Here is a 17,667-nt window from a genome sequence, read left to right on the forward strand (position 1 = left end):
TTAGTATTGCATTGGCATTTATTATCGTTATTTTTTTAAACATAGATTATCCATAAAAAAGTGACAATTGTCATATTCGTTATTTTTGAAGTTTTAAGGCAAATGGGTGAAAATATGTTTGTATCATAGAAAAATGACAAATGTCAAAATTATTTTTGAATTTTTTTTAAAGCAAATGGGTAAAAATAAATAATGTTAAATCAAAATTTCAGTATCGTAGAAAGATGACAATTGATTTTAAAAAGTGCGAGTAGACCTGTTACAAAATTTATAGTTAAGAATTCTGAAAATTTAAAAATTCCTTGGAAAAACTGGCATAATTCGCAAATAAATTGAGCGTTAAATTACATAACGAATTGTGTTCATTTACCAGTATATTCAAAGATTGATTAGCAGAATTAAATGAAATGGACGATGATATCATATTTACAAGTGAGGAGTTAAATGAAGAAGATAGAATATCACAATATGATTTGATAATAAATGTAATAGGTGTTTATTAGTGTAATCATTACAATTAACAATATGCACAACATTAATTTATTTTTAACATATGATACATTTTAATTTTGTCACGGAGGTAATTGCGAGAACATTTAGTAAATTAAAAAATTTATAGACCAAATTGGATGCGTTTTAATTAAAATTTAATAAAATTTGTAATGCATTTAAAATGTTATTGTAAAAATCTTAGAAATTTTTTTTTTAAATTCTCATTTTCCACCTAGGTACAAAACATAAAAAAATTATATTCGATTTATAACTTTGACGTTAATTTTCATTAAAGTTCAAAAACTCTGATTATTAAAAAAAATATATCAAAAATATTATTTTATAATTTTATCAAAATGTTTTTACAATAATTATGGAAAATTTTTTAACAATATAATGTTTTTTCACATTATGGAAACGTGTTACAACAATAAAAAATCATATTACTGTATATGTTCAATTTTAATATATGATTAATTTAATATCTTTTTTTATTAAAAAATTAAATCGTTTGAACATATCAAAAATTTATTTATAAATAAAAAAAAAAATTTTAAATAAATAAATATTGTTAATGGTGAAAAAAACAAGAAAATTTTTTATAACTTTTTTAAAATAGCCCAAGATTTATTTTGGGGGAAAGAAACAAGGGGAGGGATTGGTTATTACTGAAGTATGGGGGGTTACTAATAATTTCCAATTAAAAAAAAATACAAATCTTATATTTTAAAAGTACCATGAAAACAAATAATATATTATTAAAAACAAGGAAAGGGGAGTGCTTGGAAGAAACAAAATATAAATTCAAATTATATTATTGAAAAAAAATTTTCAGACATAAATTATATTAAATGTTCATTAAAACCAATGTTTTTCTTGACATAATAGAGCTCTGGTTTATCTAAAAAAAAAGTCGGCAATATACATCACAGTATGAATAGGTTTTAAGCACTAACACCCCCACCCCCTTCGCGATTTTTTATAATAAACATCTTGTTGGTATAAAGTGTATCGCTTCGCTACATTATATTAAATTGTCATAAAGTTTGTTCACCATTCTGATATATATTAAATCTAGACTAATTTTAAATCACGATCTTCCCCATTCTCAATAATTAATTCGTTCTCTAGTCGACATAAATATATAACTCGTGTTCCACGACTCAAGTTGGAAGTCTAAAGTAAAAAAAAAAAACAGAACAAATGTTATATTAAATAATAATAACTAATTTCAAATCTTCGTTATCTGATCAACGACTCAAGTTCATAGAACTATTCTTCTCGACTCAAGTATTAGAGATCTTCAAAGTTAGCCCCAGCTCGTACCCGGCCCGAACGGGCTTGGGCCTAATTCTATTTAAAATAGTGGGGTTCGGGCCGGGCCAGGCCTAATATTTTAAAAAAAAATTGGGTGGGTCGTTTCGGATCTTGATAATTGTTTTAAATAAATCTAAATGTATCAATTTTATATTGAATTTTTTATGTAAAATAAAAATATTTGATTTTATATATTGAAACTAAACGACATATAATATATGTCTTTTATTTTGTGTAATTATAAAAATGACTTTCTATATTTAAATAATTCGAAACTTTTTCAAAAACATATCGGGTTCTGGCCGAGCTGGCAAAAGTTTTTTAATAAAAATTTAGATAAAAATAATTAAATACCTTTAGAGTTAGTTGAGGTTAAGGGATAAAACCAGCTATTAGCTTTTTTGTTTAAAAATTTTTTTTATCTTATTTTATTTTTTACAGAAGTAATAATTTACAAAAAAAAAAAAAATATTTAATCTTCGAATCGGATATTGAGGAAAGAGGCAGTAGGGCTTAATGTTAAGGGAAAATATTTATTGCTGGAATCGATAAAAAGTATTTTGACTTTCAAAACCAATCATTTTGGAGAAGGAGGTCGGTATCTTGATACGGGTCTTAAATTAAAGATAACAACATCATTTAGAAAATTTTTATAAAGCCAGTAAAAATAAACATAATTGATTTGAAAATACTAATCTTTTATAAAGAATCAAACTTATATCTAGAAATTAATTATAAATTTACGAAAAAAAAGAAATTTTAATTTTTTAAATGTTGACATTGTGGCATATAAATATTCTGGTATAATTTATTTTTTTGGTAAAAGATTCTTAATATCCTAATCTAATCTAACCATTGTCATATTAAATAAATATGATACTAATTTTACAAAACTTTGACTGAAAAATTATACGGGTGGGGGGGGGGGGGGGGGGGGGGCAATCATTAATTTTTCATTTTTACATATAACTATATATTAATTAAGACATTTTCTGCTAGATTATAATATTGTTGTACTGTGGTGTTAATAACAATAAATATCAAATTATATCACTAACATAGTAAATTTTAAACTCAATTATACAATATTAATATTATTAAATACAGTTACAATTATTTCAAATATAAATTTAAAAAGGATTATTATGATCTTAATTCCAATATTTGATAAAATATTGATATTTGATTTCATTGGTTATAATTTTTTAAATTTATATAACAAGAGTTAGTTTAAGAATTATATAAAGAAAATTTATTCTACAAATTTATCAATTTTAATAGATTGTCGGTCATTAAATATATCGAAATCTCAAGACTATTGCGTGAGATTTTAAAATTTTATATAATTTCAATCACAGGCGTAACAATTTCAAGGGTTTCCTTACAAAACTTTCCAATGATAAAAATAATAATGGTGGATATCTTTTGTGTAAGTTCCCTCTTTAGCCAAATTCTGCTGTCCAGTTATTTTACACTTAGACTCGTAATTTCTTGAGAAAAAACTAAAGATAAAATTTAATTTATTTTGTAATTGTTTAAAATTTTCTAATTAAATTTATTATATATTATACTTAAAATATCAAGCAAAATAATATTCTCTATATAAAGCCGGCTACAATCTACTAGGTAAACAATTTCAAAAAAAAAATTTCGATAAAAAGGATTTTTTTGTTTTATTTAATAAAATATAAAAAAAATTATATTTGTATATTAGTTAATATTCTTAGAAATATTTATTATTATTACTAATAAATATTTTAAAAAATCTAAAATTTTTTTTATTATTATAATATTATGAATCGTTGTAAGATGACGTAAATAGTTGTAAAAAACAAATAATGATACAAAACAAAAACTCAGCCAAATAAACTGGGGAAAAAACTGAAGATAAAAAACATTTAAAAATAGAAAACTACTGAAAATAAATCTGTAAAGAAAATAATCTTTAGAAAACAAGCTTGGCCATAATGCTTATATTATCTTCTATTTTTATTCTACAATCGTGCTCAATTCTATCTTTATAATACTAATTTTTTTTTTGACCAAAAAATTATTAAGGGAGGTGAGAATATTTACTATTATTTTGTTTAGAAATCTTAATATCGCACTTTATAACAAAAGACCTAGAACAAAGTTGATTTTACGTTCTTGCTGATCGGGCAAAAAACATGATCTTTGGTTATCCATATTTTTGAAAATGGTATAATTTAATTTTTTAATAATATTTTTACAACATATTAGAACTATGGTTTTTTAAGTTTTAAACTGTATATTTTTGTGGTATTGTTAAACGGCACGATTTGTCGATTTTTAAAAACAGCCTGCAAGCCTCAAGGTTTCGTTAATATATGTTTCAACCTTCGTGGCCATCTATGAGAAAAATATTAAGGCTACCATAATATTCTGGATAAAATGATATAGCCATTTAGGTTCAAGAAGAGCCCTATACAATTAATATTTTTGTAAGTTTTTATTATGAAATTTATATACCTGCAGTCCGACCTGGATTTGAGTCGCCCTCGGGTAAACCGGGGATTATCAATTAAAACCTTAAATTTTATTTGGTCGAAATAAATATTTGATAAACATTCATAATGATATAACAAACCCCATATATGTAAATTATAAATAATCATTTTTTTAAAACAAATTTTTTATCAATGCGATTCTAAAGGGATGATTGAAAATGACAAAAGTAATTTGATTTACATTCATTATGATATAACTAACCCCATATAAAAAAATTATAATAAATCATTTTTTTTAAAACAAATTTTTAATAAGATTTCTATGCGATTCTAAAGGGATGATTGAAAATACAAAGTTTTTGAAATTAATTACCCAATTATAAATGTAAAATAACATAATTCCCTTTCCCTTTATGATTAATAATTTTGTTCAATAAGGAATTTAACAATTATCCAAATCCATAGAGCTAGGCTCGCAATTATACTTGTTAGCAACCATTTTACTTGTCGCTAATACTTCAAGTATGCTAGAAGATTATAAAAATTATGATATCTTTGAAAAATATCTTTTTACTTTTTCGCCTCGATATTCCCAGGAATAAAAGTATCATTCTTGCAATAATGCTTTAAATGATGCATATATACTTTTTAATAAGAAGATTTGTTTTATTAAATATATTTTACTTGAATTATCGGTTCCACGTTAGATGATTCTATATTAACCTCACTAGAATTGACATTTTGATTATTTATTGTATAAGCCTTAAAATTTGATAATTGTTTATTAAGTTACTATTAATTTAGATTTACCATGTAAAGTAAGTCGAAAGCAGCTCTAATGATCTTATATTTGTAAACATCGCTTGCATTCTAAATTATTATAAATATTATGTTTTATTTAGTAAAATATTTTTAACCTCTTTGCAATCTGTGGGATATTTAACTAAATGATGAATTTAAAGATATAATAATATAATTTGGTATAGATTTTTGTAGACATGACTAACGAGGAGAAGTATTAAAATATTTAACAAAGGTATTGAAATTTTATTTGGTAAAACCTATACATTTATATTTAATAGTCAAAATAAATAACAAGAAAATTGTAAAAACAAGAATTATAGTAAACATCTTGTATTATTTATTAAGGTATAGGTCTCATACATGGTCTCAAATCTATTCGATTAGGATTAAAATAGTTGGTATCATGGCAATGAAAGGTCTTCCTAATATTTTTAGAGATTTACATTTCTTTGAAGCCAATTCATAAAATAATAAGTCCAATATAGAAATCTGTTACCTCGATAACAATTCCATCGATTTACCGAATTATGAAATTGTAGATTTAAATAATCTATCCCTATTAGTTTCATATCCAGGGTTGCCAGGTAAAATTCTTAAATTGCGAGAATTACGGGAGAAATACCAAAATTGTGGTAAAAATATAAAATTGCTAAAAAAAAAAATTTTGCTGGTCAATTGACTTAATTATCCGCCTATTATTTTTTATAATTATTTGTATAAATGCAAAGTCGGTAAATATTTCTCAAAATAAAATAACAATTTTTTAATTTATAAAAAAAAACCAACGATCTTTTTTAAATATAAAAGAATGTAAAAATATAAAATCAAACGATTTTAATTTTACTATGTAAAAAATATATTTTATGCGAATATTCCGCAAGACCGCAATTGGAAATCTACCGTTTGTGTGTATTAAATTATAAGGCGTTTAATTATCACGTTTTAAGTTTAAATACATAATAAGATAATATACTCATTTCAATGTTAATTATTTTATTTTATAGTTCAATCACATTATTATAATCCGTGCAGGGGAGTGTATCTACATTCATTGCAAAACAAAAATATTCTCCATAAATAAGTAATAATACAGATTACAGTTGCGCTAATTGTAATCACTTATCATACAGTACAACTTCACAAGCTACTTATCATTATAATGTAGGCAGAATCTTTACCCATAATATTTAGCGATAAATGAAAACTTTATTTTTACCAATAGCGCCATAAAATTTATTATCAATTTTTAATTGTAGAGATGAACAGAACTGTAGCAAGATTTTATGAATCTTTTTTATAAAGAATATTCTGATTGCAACTGAATATTAACTGCATGAAGTAGATTTCCTACATGTGAAACGATTCCCAAATATTCTTCTGCCATTTCATACTCTTTCAATATTTTAGGACAGCTTTTAAAATTATTATTTAAGAAGTATTTTTTTAAGGGTTTGTAAAATTTTAAAAACTCTTTATACATTAACTTTTTTTAGTTGATGACTAAATTCGTTAAAACTTTTCATCACAATTATTTCGACCACAGATAGTGCATTTATTGTCTTCTTGCATGAATTATGAAGTATATGGCATATACAGTCAATTGGTATTAATTCATTATTGTGCTGCCTCATTCCGGTAACTTTGGTTTTTGCCAAACAGAGGCATTATCAGCGCAGAAAGCTGACATGCTAATCATTGATAACCCTGAATCAGCTATATTTACCATCATGTGGCTAGCTACATCGTTGGATTTTTTATTATCCGAGGAAAAAATTTTAACAGTTTTATTGAAATGTTTTTATTCTTGTTGAAATAGCGAAGGATCGAGGAAAATGTTTTAATATTTCCCTTATGATGCCCATCTTTCAAATCGTCTAGAATTAACCTCTAGGATTCAGTACTAAAACACTTGTGATAGCCTTGCTCATATTTGTACTGCCACAAGTAAGGTTTGCCTTATATTGAAGTCGTTAAATATCATGAGAAAAAGATTCGACCCACATTTTGATTATATAGCTCTGTGAATGTTGAACTACATGATAGATGTATACGATTTCCGCAAATTTAGTTGCATCTGTATTATTTATTATTTGAGAATATTTTTGTATTGCAATCGATGTTGATATACTCCCCTGTACTTATATGAACGAAATGATGTTGATTTTATTATTGGATAAAAGTAAAACAGGATAGAAAGAAATTTACAAGACAGGTTTTCGAATAAATATTTAAAATTATTTTAAAAATATAAAAATAATCAATTAATGTCTCTCAAAATTATTATTTATATATTAAAAATGTTAAAATACTAAAAAAAAATTGCGAGAGAAATTAAAAAATTGCGGTAGATTTTTGCGAGAGATTTGCGATTGCGGTAGAGAAATGTCAGCATGTAAACTAAAAAATTACGGAAGTCTCCCGCTGATGGGGGGAGACATGGCAACCCTGTCCTATCTATTTATCTTATTCTTCGTGATAAGAAATGTGGTCACGAATGGCTGGAAGACTTGCCGAGTTAAACCCTGATGAATCTCTACAATGAGAGTGATCTTAGGCTATACTATCCGCTGTGACATTTATCATATACTACAACTTCTTAATAAATTCCAAATGAATACATCATCTTAACTGCATTAAAATAAAAGCCCCACTCTAAAATATATCAATAAGCCTCCCTTTAAAAAAGACTCGTGCCCTTACAATTTAGAATCCCTTAATATTTTAACTGAATATGGGTTAAAGACAGGAAAGTTTGACTCCTATTTTTTAAAATTATCTATAGCTCCGCTATAGGAAGATTCTCTATTTATGATTCTTATTTTTAGAAATACAAATTACAATAAATGAAATTGATTCTTTCGTAATAAAGATATATGGGCAAACTTTTAAAATATAATATATTTCAACACTATAAAAAATTTGGTGCAGATATCAAAATCTATGCTATGCTAATATGTAAAAGAAAATCAAAATTTTATGGATAATTTTTAAATTGGGAACAATTTCAGAATTTAATAGATTTCTTCCAATACTGAAAATTACTATTCAAAAATAAATTTTTCCTTAACTCAAGTATTAACGTTTCAATATAATCAAAATATTTGTTGGTCATTCTAGATAATCCATCGCTTTTATTTATATTATCGAAAGTGTAGAGAGAAAAAATTAGTTATAACCAGAGGCCCAGCGAGATAATTTTTTGAGGACCGGACCAGAATTTATTTTTTCCGAGCATTACCTAATTCTGAGCACATATTTTTAGCCCACCGGAGTGTGACCCGAGGTTACTAGAAGAAATTATAATTTGAGTTTAAATATCATAATATCTAAGAAACGATTAAGATACACATATTGACTTTAAATAGAAAGTACATTTAACGTCATAATCTAATTAATATTCTTATAAAATTGAATTTAATGAATATGAATTCAAATAAATTTTATTCAGTTTAAATATAAAAAGTAAAATTAAAATACGATTGTATAATAATTTGCATAATTGAAGACGAAAATTATTATATAGACAAATTTTTAAAAAAAATATAATAATGAACGAATCCGACCAGAGCCCTAGTCTCGCTCCTGGTCGAGCTTTTAGCAAGTAGGCACCTAGGTATAACCGATACTATAGTCAATATAATGAGATTAGCTTCTTTTCATATTTCCCATAAATGTAATCAGTAGAAACCTAATTTTGATATGTATTTTCAAATCGTCCTCAGAATAATTTCGAGACCTAAAACTTTCAACAGTCTTTGAGTTTTAGTACATATGATTATAAATAATTATTAGTAATTTTAGAGTATTAGTTTCCACATTGAAAAGTTATATAATAGCAATAATGCAGAGAAAAATTTACAGGCTGACATTACGAACACCACTCTCAACTATTAAAATATATTAGAAGAAATGACTAAACGATAATACTTCTTATATAATTTAAAAATTTTAGATATTATATCTCTAATCATTATTTACTGATTATAAATATTTCATTAATTCAAGAAATTATTTCATATAAATTTTATATGCAATTTTTTGTAATTTATAATAATATATTCATTATTAAGTTATATTATATTTAAATTAAGGTTTACCCGAGTAATAAGTCATTGCAAATGCTGTTTCTATTTTCAATTCGATATTTCTAAAAAATATATGATAGTAAATTTAGGTATATATTATTATGCAAGATGTATCATTAGGCAGTCATCTATTAATTTAACTATAAAAGGAGGGGAAGATAAATTATAAGATTTTTAAGATTTTATTATTAAAATGTTATTTAGATATAAGTTAAAATTAGATTTACAAATATTTTAGTGAAATTTTCCGGATGTGAAATTCCCATTTGTCTCTCTAATTCCCTTTAAAAATGCTAACTGAATATGTCATAACTTAATGAATTATCTAAGATTTATAGAATCTGGCCTCCTAAGAAATATCCATACCTTCCCTCCTCTTCCCAAAAAAAAAATAAATATAGCATATTTTAGGTTTATATCTTTTCTCACATAAGACATATATTATAATTAATATTCCATAAATTGATATTTTAATTTAATTAGTTTGGTCATTTTCTAATTATTTATAATATGTTTTGATACTTTGAAATTTTTACTTAATTTTTAATTTAATCGGCTTATTCACCATAAAAATGATAAAGTGATTGAAATAAATTTGCTGGTCAAATTTAAATGATAATTACAATTTTTGATCAAAATACATAGAATTAATTCCCCCTCTCTTTCTCTTTCAGACATTCCATAAATAAAAAATAATCCAGTTGCCGCCGATAATTCAGCAAATGCAAACAAAATAAGATATTCAGATTTTATAGGTATTTTTTTTATATTATATTATGATATTATATTAATTTTATAAATGAGATTTCATGATATCCTGGTGTAAAATTAATTTCTTTATACCTTATTACAATGCGAGATTACACTGAATGTCAATATAAATATCATATTGTTTTTACCTGAGATTACCTTTGATTAATTTTTTAAACGATAAAAAAATTAATAATATATTATGAAAACATCGATTTACTTGAATTGTGATTATTTAAAAATGATTCAATTTCTCTAAACAAATATATATATTACTAAATCTCATAATACTAGGTTACAGTTTATCTGGGTATCTGTCTGTATATATTTCTTTGGATTTCTTTAATATAATAATATTCTCATAATAGTTTTTTCCTAGTTGATAGATAGCCTTTTATTTATAAATTATTAATATTATTAATAATTTTAAAAAAAAATGAATTAAAACAATAAAGTATATAAAAAATATTTAACTTTTTTAAATGGTCGTAAGGATTTCAATTTTGGCATAGTCAAAGGAGACTAAAAAATTAATTTTTAAAATGTAAAGCACATTTAGGATTAAAGTTGACAAATATTTATATTATATATATGATATTATTCAACACCCTAAATGAAATCTAATAAAATGTAATCATAGAAAGGAGGGGATATTTTTTATTTTAATTTAACTTAATTGAAATGGGGGAAAAGCTTATAGAGGAGAAAACTTGATCATTTTAAAAAATGTAGGAAGAAGGGAGTTCCCTGATATTGACTTATTTAAGTCAGTGGGGATATTTTATAATAAAGCTAGAAGTAATATTATAATTTAATAAAGATTAATTATATGCTCAATTTACAACTTGTTTAAAATTTAAATTTGGTGATTGTTTTTTTTAACAGACAGGTGCCTATTTTGTTAAAAATAACCAGTTTGAAAAAAATCTTTGAAATATTTTGAAATAATTTTGGATTTCATTGAAAGATTTATTATGTATAAAAATTACAAAAGTATTTTTTTATATAGATTTTGGCATTTTTAAGTATATTTTAATTTAAAATCTCTTATGAATTGACTTTTTGTAAACTGAGATAACTAATGAGCCATATCGATAACATGATTTATTTTACCTCCTTATTTACCACTGATACTACCTAGAACCCCTTTTGTTAAGTTAAAGTTTGTCATTATATGGAGTAGATCCAGATAGGAAGATAGAAGTCAATAAAAGTATCCTATCATTATTGTATGTTCTGCCAATTTTTCTTTCATTCCCCTATTTGTTTACCCTACTCTCTTAAAAATAAGACTTATTACATTTATATATGAAAAATTGTTCTATCTTTAATATTATTTTTATACTTCGTAATTTATATCTATATATGGTTTTCTCATATCATTACCAATTTCAATAATCTAAAAAATAAAAATATAAATTAAAGAAGATAATTCACAATTATGAAGGTTTATTGGCCCTGACATTTTTATTTTCCAAATTTTTAAAAAATATTTTTATTATCATATAAGTGGGCCTGAATTTTTATTATAGCAATATTCTTTCAAAGAAGAAAAATGAAAAGTAAACCAGGTGTTTAGTTGACAACAGTTTCAAATATTTATAGGGCTATAAAAAGCAATTAAGTATTCATATAGATCAGAACTAGGACAAGTGTCTTAGTGTGTGTCCGGGTTGTGCTTATTTTTGAATTTAATGTGTTTTAGCGGAGACTAAATTTTAAACTAGGACACCATATTGATTTCCTTTAAATACGTGGGGAATTTTTATTTAGGTATTTATCTTCTAATTTAAAAAAAAATGTTTTTTTTGGTTTATTTTAAGTATTTGTTGGCATTACTGTTTTTCTTATTTTATTTTCGTTTATTTGTTTTTTGTTCTTTTGGTTAAGTTTATTTTTCATTTTGATGTTTTAAAATTTTTTCCTTTGTTCTTTTGGCAATTTAGCTTAACCTTAAAAGACGGCTAAATAGCAGGTTATTAAGTATTAAGCCGACCTGGAACACAACTTAAATGCTGAAATTACTTAATAACTTAATTTTGATTGATGTTATCATTTATTATTATTTATATTTCAATTTTATGTCGTGTTGGGATATGGTATTTCAGGATTCGTCTCTCAATTTTATATCAACTATTGAGGGCGATTATTAAAATTGGAAAACTTGCTGAAATGTATTTCAGCTTGATACTATTAATAATATCCTTCTCATTAAACTTTGGGTCCTATCAAACTTAAACTTATGATCTAATACAACTATAAATTTAGACTTTTAATATTTTTTTTCCCTTTATTAGCATCTCTATTGTAGTTATTATCTTTATCATATCCAAAGAATCTGAAATATTTAAACTATTAATTATAATTATTTTAGGAATAACTATAGTTATAATTCTAGTATCTTTAGTCAATTAAAATCTCTGCTTTTTTATTTATTTTGAGATATACCTATTTCCGATCGTGATGATAGTTTGAGGTTGAGATTCAGGAACAATAAAAGTAAAAGCAGCAGCATTCAAACTATTTAAAACTTTTGGTTATAATTTGACCTCATGATAGGAACTAGGGATATCTGACAACCTAAGAGGTTGAGGTTCAATGACAATATTCCTTATCATTTTAGCCTTTTTAGTAAAACTTCCTATTTATATATTCCATCTTTGCTTACCGAAGGCTAACGTAGAAGCGTCGACATCAGAATTCATATAATTAGCGGGGTCCCTATTTAGGAGTTTTCGGCTTATCGACGCTTCTATGGGGGATAATTATATTTAGAATTGGAATACCATTTAATAATGATGGAAAAATCATAATTGCCTACTCTAGAGTGTCTCACATAACTTTTCCAGCTTTTAGATTATTTTTAATATCCTTAATTTCCCTAGAGGGATCATTTCAATAAGTATATCCCAAAGTTTTATCAGGCCTGCTATTTATGTATCTAATGTATAATAAAATATTTACCCGCAATATGATCTTATTTAAATCTCAAATGAATATAAGATCATTGTATGCTACATTAATCTTCTTTATAATTCTAACACTTAACATTGGTTGTCCACCCTCCTTTAACCTATTTCCTGAAATTATTATTATTTTCAATTTATACATTTTTCTTTGTCTTTATATATCATATTATTCTTAATACAATTATTCTAATTTTAATTTCTAGATTTATTTTTACTTATATCTCTATAGGAGTAATTTAAATAGACGTATACTCCTCCTAACGTTTAAAACTGGTCTCAATCTCTAAAGATATTTTTTCACTTTATTTAAAATTTTTTATAGTAGTAAATAAATAAAATGAGGTTTGTATAGTTATAGGGTAAATTAAAAAGAACTTTCAATATCTTCTTTTACATGTTATTTTACTAGCAAAAAATATGAAAAAGTGTTAATTGAAATCTAAAAGTTTTATCATTTTGTATTAAGTAGAAAAAATTAAGTTTGTATGATGTTATGAATAACTATACATTATAATGGTTACCTGGTTTAATAATTCATCTTTTGGTTTTAAAAGGAGTAAAGAATCTAACATTGTTGTCTCATCTTTTAGTAAAATATCGAGACATTTCTCTTGATTATTATAGGATTCTAAGTAGGAATATCCTTTGAATAACTTATTTTCTATATCATAAGCCTCTGCTAGGAATAATGGTGCCAAGTTTAATGCGTAAGATACTATGATATAGTTATGGAAGTCTCTAAAATTTTTTTTTTGTAAAGTATAAAAAAACTCTATATATTACGTATCCTAAAATTATTATTTAACTTATTGAAGAGAGAAAATTAGTACGAGTAAGAAATTATATTTAAGATGTCAAATTATTCTTAGAATTATAAATTGATGGAAGAAATATATTCCCATAAATATCGAAAAACTATATGGGTAGTAAAATAGAAATTTGTAATTATATTAAATTGTAAAATTAAAATAAATTTTTATTTTATATTAATTATCTTTAGGAATATATCTTTCAATCATGTTACAATGTTGTATTTTAAGTCCCCGAAATATTTTATTAATTATTTAATAAATATCGAAGATATGAAGCAATCAGAATTTAACTTATGAAATTTATTTTACCAAGCCCCGGTTCTGAATTTTAAAAAATTTTGTTATTTTAAACAATTTAAGCTGTATTAGGTGAACCTTTAAATGTAACGGGAAATTAAAAATATGAGCATTAAATGAATATTAAATGATTTTCCGACATTTTAACTGATCAATTGATATAATTTATTTCTTTCGATATAGAAAGAGTCCTGGCCGTCAAATCATCCTATAGATCGCATTTACATGACGGCATTGCGGTTTTAGACACATGTATAATAAATTTTTGTAGTTTCATAAACAAATCATTGTAATACTATCAATAATATTTATTATTTTTGTATAATAAAAGACTACCATATATTTATATTCTATTTAGGTATAAGTAATTCAGGGAAGGAATGAAATATAAAATAAAAAAATATAACAAATTTTGCTTCTGTTATTTCAGGAGTATATATATGATTTCAGAGGATGGGGATAATAGTAATAACTGTAATTGAATAACGATTTTATACAAAGATGACATAAAATTACTTACATAAGATCTTCATAAGACTTAGTAAATTTCTCAGTGAAATTGTTGAATAGGTCAAGATATAACGAATCTGTGAATTTTATATTTAGATATTCAGGCATTACAATGGCAGCGTCTTTGGCTAGATCATTGAAGAGTTCTTTAAGATTAGTCTATTCCATTAAATATAAAAAATTATTGAATTAATGATCGGTGAATTCTATCTTTGCAAAATAAAATTATCTCTCAACTTTTAGAAAAATTGGTATTATTTAAATATCAGAAATATTTAGATATGGTGAAGGGTCTTAATTATTGTATAGATAGTTTCATCTATAATTAATATACTTTACGCTCTTCTGATGAATATATATAAATTTTATTTCTATAACTTATTTATGCATGAAAATTTTAACAATATTTATGATATTTAATGTACACAAATTAAATTTTAATGTATTGCGAAGAACTGGGACGTGTTTTGGCGGGATACTAAATAGCTATGTTTAAGTAGGGTTCATTGAATACGAAAAATAACAAACTAAATTTATATTAACATTAGAAGTCATTAGTTTGACTAGAACTCCAAATGACAATACGAAGGATGATTGACTTATTTTTTGTTAATTTTATTGACAGTTTTTTAATTACAAGTTCTTACTCGTGATATATACCTAGTAAATTTAAAATTTTAGAGAATTTATTTTCATTCATTTATTAATAACATTTTTATATAATAAATAAAGAAACATTATGGCACGCTAAGGAATAATATGTAAAACGGATATTTTTCATAATTCCTAAATTTTCTATTTTTTTAAGAATTTATATTAATAAAAATCTTAAAGATTTTTTTCTGCCATAGAGATATGTGTAAAGAAAATATGTTTAAACATTTTGGAAAATTTGCTTTATCTACTTACATCTACTTCAATTTTTTGTGATATAACCCTGGTTTCACTACTTACCCAAAGTTGTATCTATGTTGAGGATACATCTTTAATGAAACAAGATTAATCTAATGTCTAATCATAAATGTATGTAGGGATTATCATTTTAATATATTTTTGATTATCTAGATATCCGGATATAACTAATAACATATTAATTATAGAAAATTTAGAAATATTTAAAAAGGTTTAATTTAATAATTCTGTGGCATATTGCTAAAAGCTATGCCAAAATGCAAAATCTTCTTTTTAGATATTCAATCATGCCATATTTTACAGATAATCATTTTATTGAAATGAAGTTTTAATAATCATTTTCATATCCATGCTTTTATATTTTTAATCTTAAATTTATATATATATTATGTTTAAAAATGAATATCAAAAATATGCAATAATTAATATATACTATTTTAAGCTCTTTATCTACCCTATCTGGGGATAGCGTGTTTTTTTGAAATACCGGGTTTTCGTGATAACTTCTTTCTTTTATTTTCATCTTTTGTAAAAAAAAATTGATATAAAAAATTGTATAAAACTATTTTTCTTATATATATAACGCAGTCCCCTCTATAAGACGGGTAGGTTTGCAATTTGAAATTTTACTTTGCTATTTAGAATATAAATCTAATCTAAATAGAAATAATTCTTAAAAAAATTTTACTTTTAAAATGATGAGAACTTACAATATTATAAATATGGCAACTTATAGCAAAAGCCAGCAAATTATTTTAAAAAAAACTTGATTCATTTTGGATCTAAATCAAGAATCTATAGGTTGGTGATGTTACATGTTGGTAACATTTCAATTTAGAGTTATTTTTTTTATTATTGTCTTATGCGTTAATATACATGTACAATTAAATAATTAATTTTTAAGGTAATAATGTAAATAGTGATATTATGAAAATTGGACATATTAAATTATACTTTGATATTATGTAAATTTGACATATCAAATGTTATTTAATATGATATATATACATATTATTTCAGAAAAAGCATATATATACAGAATTTTAGACTTGTTCGAATTTACTAGTTTAAATAAAAAAATGTTTATTTTTTTTAATGTTTAGATAAATAGATATGAATATACATTCTCAAAGCTCTAATACCGACAACAAGCGATCTCATTAGGTGTCATATGCAATTCTAGACCTAGGCCCCAGAAACTACTCAAAACAAAATTCTTTTATATATAAGGATAAAATAATCGCAATTTAATAATCTTAATAAAACAGAAAATATTAAACATCCAAGGTTATCCATTACTATCCATTTTCCCGGTCTATTCATGTTTGCGAAAAAAACTTTTTAGTTTTTCTTTTTTTACATATATCATAATTAAAAGATAACCTAATCTCAAAAAAAACTCATTTATTAAAATATAAAAGCATACTTGAAAAAAGTTTTTTGCTATCTTTTTTATATTCTTGCTTCTAGTTTTCTCTCCGCCTAGTAGAACATACAATTTTTTATTCCATTCAGCATATTGCTCAATTATACTATCAATCACGGTTGAATTTTTAACTTGAGAATCATCAATATTTAAAGGACTAGTATGATAATTTGTAAAAAAAATGTCGGTGGCTACCTTTCCCGCATAAGTATATTGGAAAACGATATGTATTGGTAAGAATTTCGTACTTTTGATTACAAACTTTATCCGCTCCAATATATCTACTTCATTAAATGTAGATGAATTAGTCATAGTTAGGAATGTATTATTTTCTTTAAAATATTTGATAAAAGTTTTTTTTTTGTAATTCTCTATTTTTTGGTTATATTTAATACAGGTGTTCATAAAATTTTGGAGTTTAGTTAATACACGTTTAACCTTTGGTTTCCATAGTCTATTTTTATTATTATTACTATTTAACCCTATTTGAATCAATAATAATAATTTATTTATTTATATATTTATAAAATACAATATATATTTTTTAACAGAAATAGGAATTTAAATATTATACCTAAAACTTCGATTATTTTATCGTATTTAAATTTTTTTTTCAATTCAAGATCAGTAGTACTGAAATCGCATTTTTCAAGCAATATATCTATGCATTTTTTACTATTTATCCTGTTTGTTGAACCATTGCACACTTAAAAAGAAAATTAAATTAAATGATTTATAAATAAAAAATAGTGCTGCTAAATCTCCTTAACCTTGTAGGACTCTTATAGGGCGAAGCCAAATTTTATCTTAAAATATTTGACTATT

The 17,667-nt window shown here is 24.2% G+C and overlaps 1 long non-coding RNA gene across 1 annotated transcript; it reads right to left on the bottom strand.

The window, feature by feature from the left end:
• Positions 1–4,686: 4,686 nt before the first annotated feature.
• On the bottom strand, positions 4,687–4,993 carry LOC135923281 (uncharacterized). The gene is made up of 3 exons (XR_010571171.1): positions 4,962–4,993; positions 4,852–4,901; positions 4,687–4,804 (listed from the first exon to the last, which is right to left on the bottom strand). It is a non-coding gene; the product is annotated as an uncharacterized LOC135923281 (long non-coding RNA).
• Between the last annotated feature and the right edge of the window lie 12,674 nt (positions 4,994–17,667).

This window comes from Gordionus sp. m RMFG-2023, chromosome 2 (assembly GCF_954871325.1).
Source record: "Gordionus sp. m RMFG-2023 chromosome 2, tfGorSpeb1-WG-v2, whole genome shotgun sequence".
Classification (NCBI taxonomy): domain Eukaryota; kingdom Metazoa; phylum Nematomorpha; class Gordioida; order Chordodea; family Parachordodidae; genus Gordionus; species Gordionus sp. m RMFG-2023.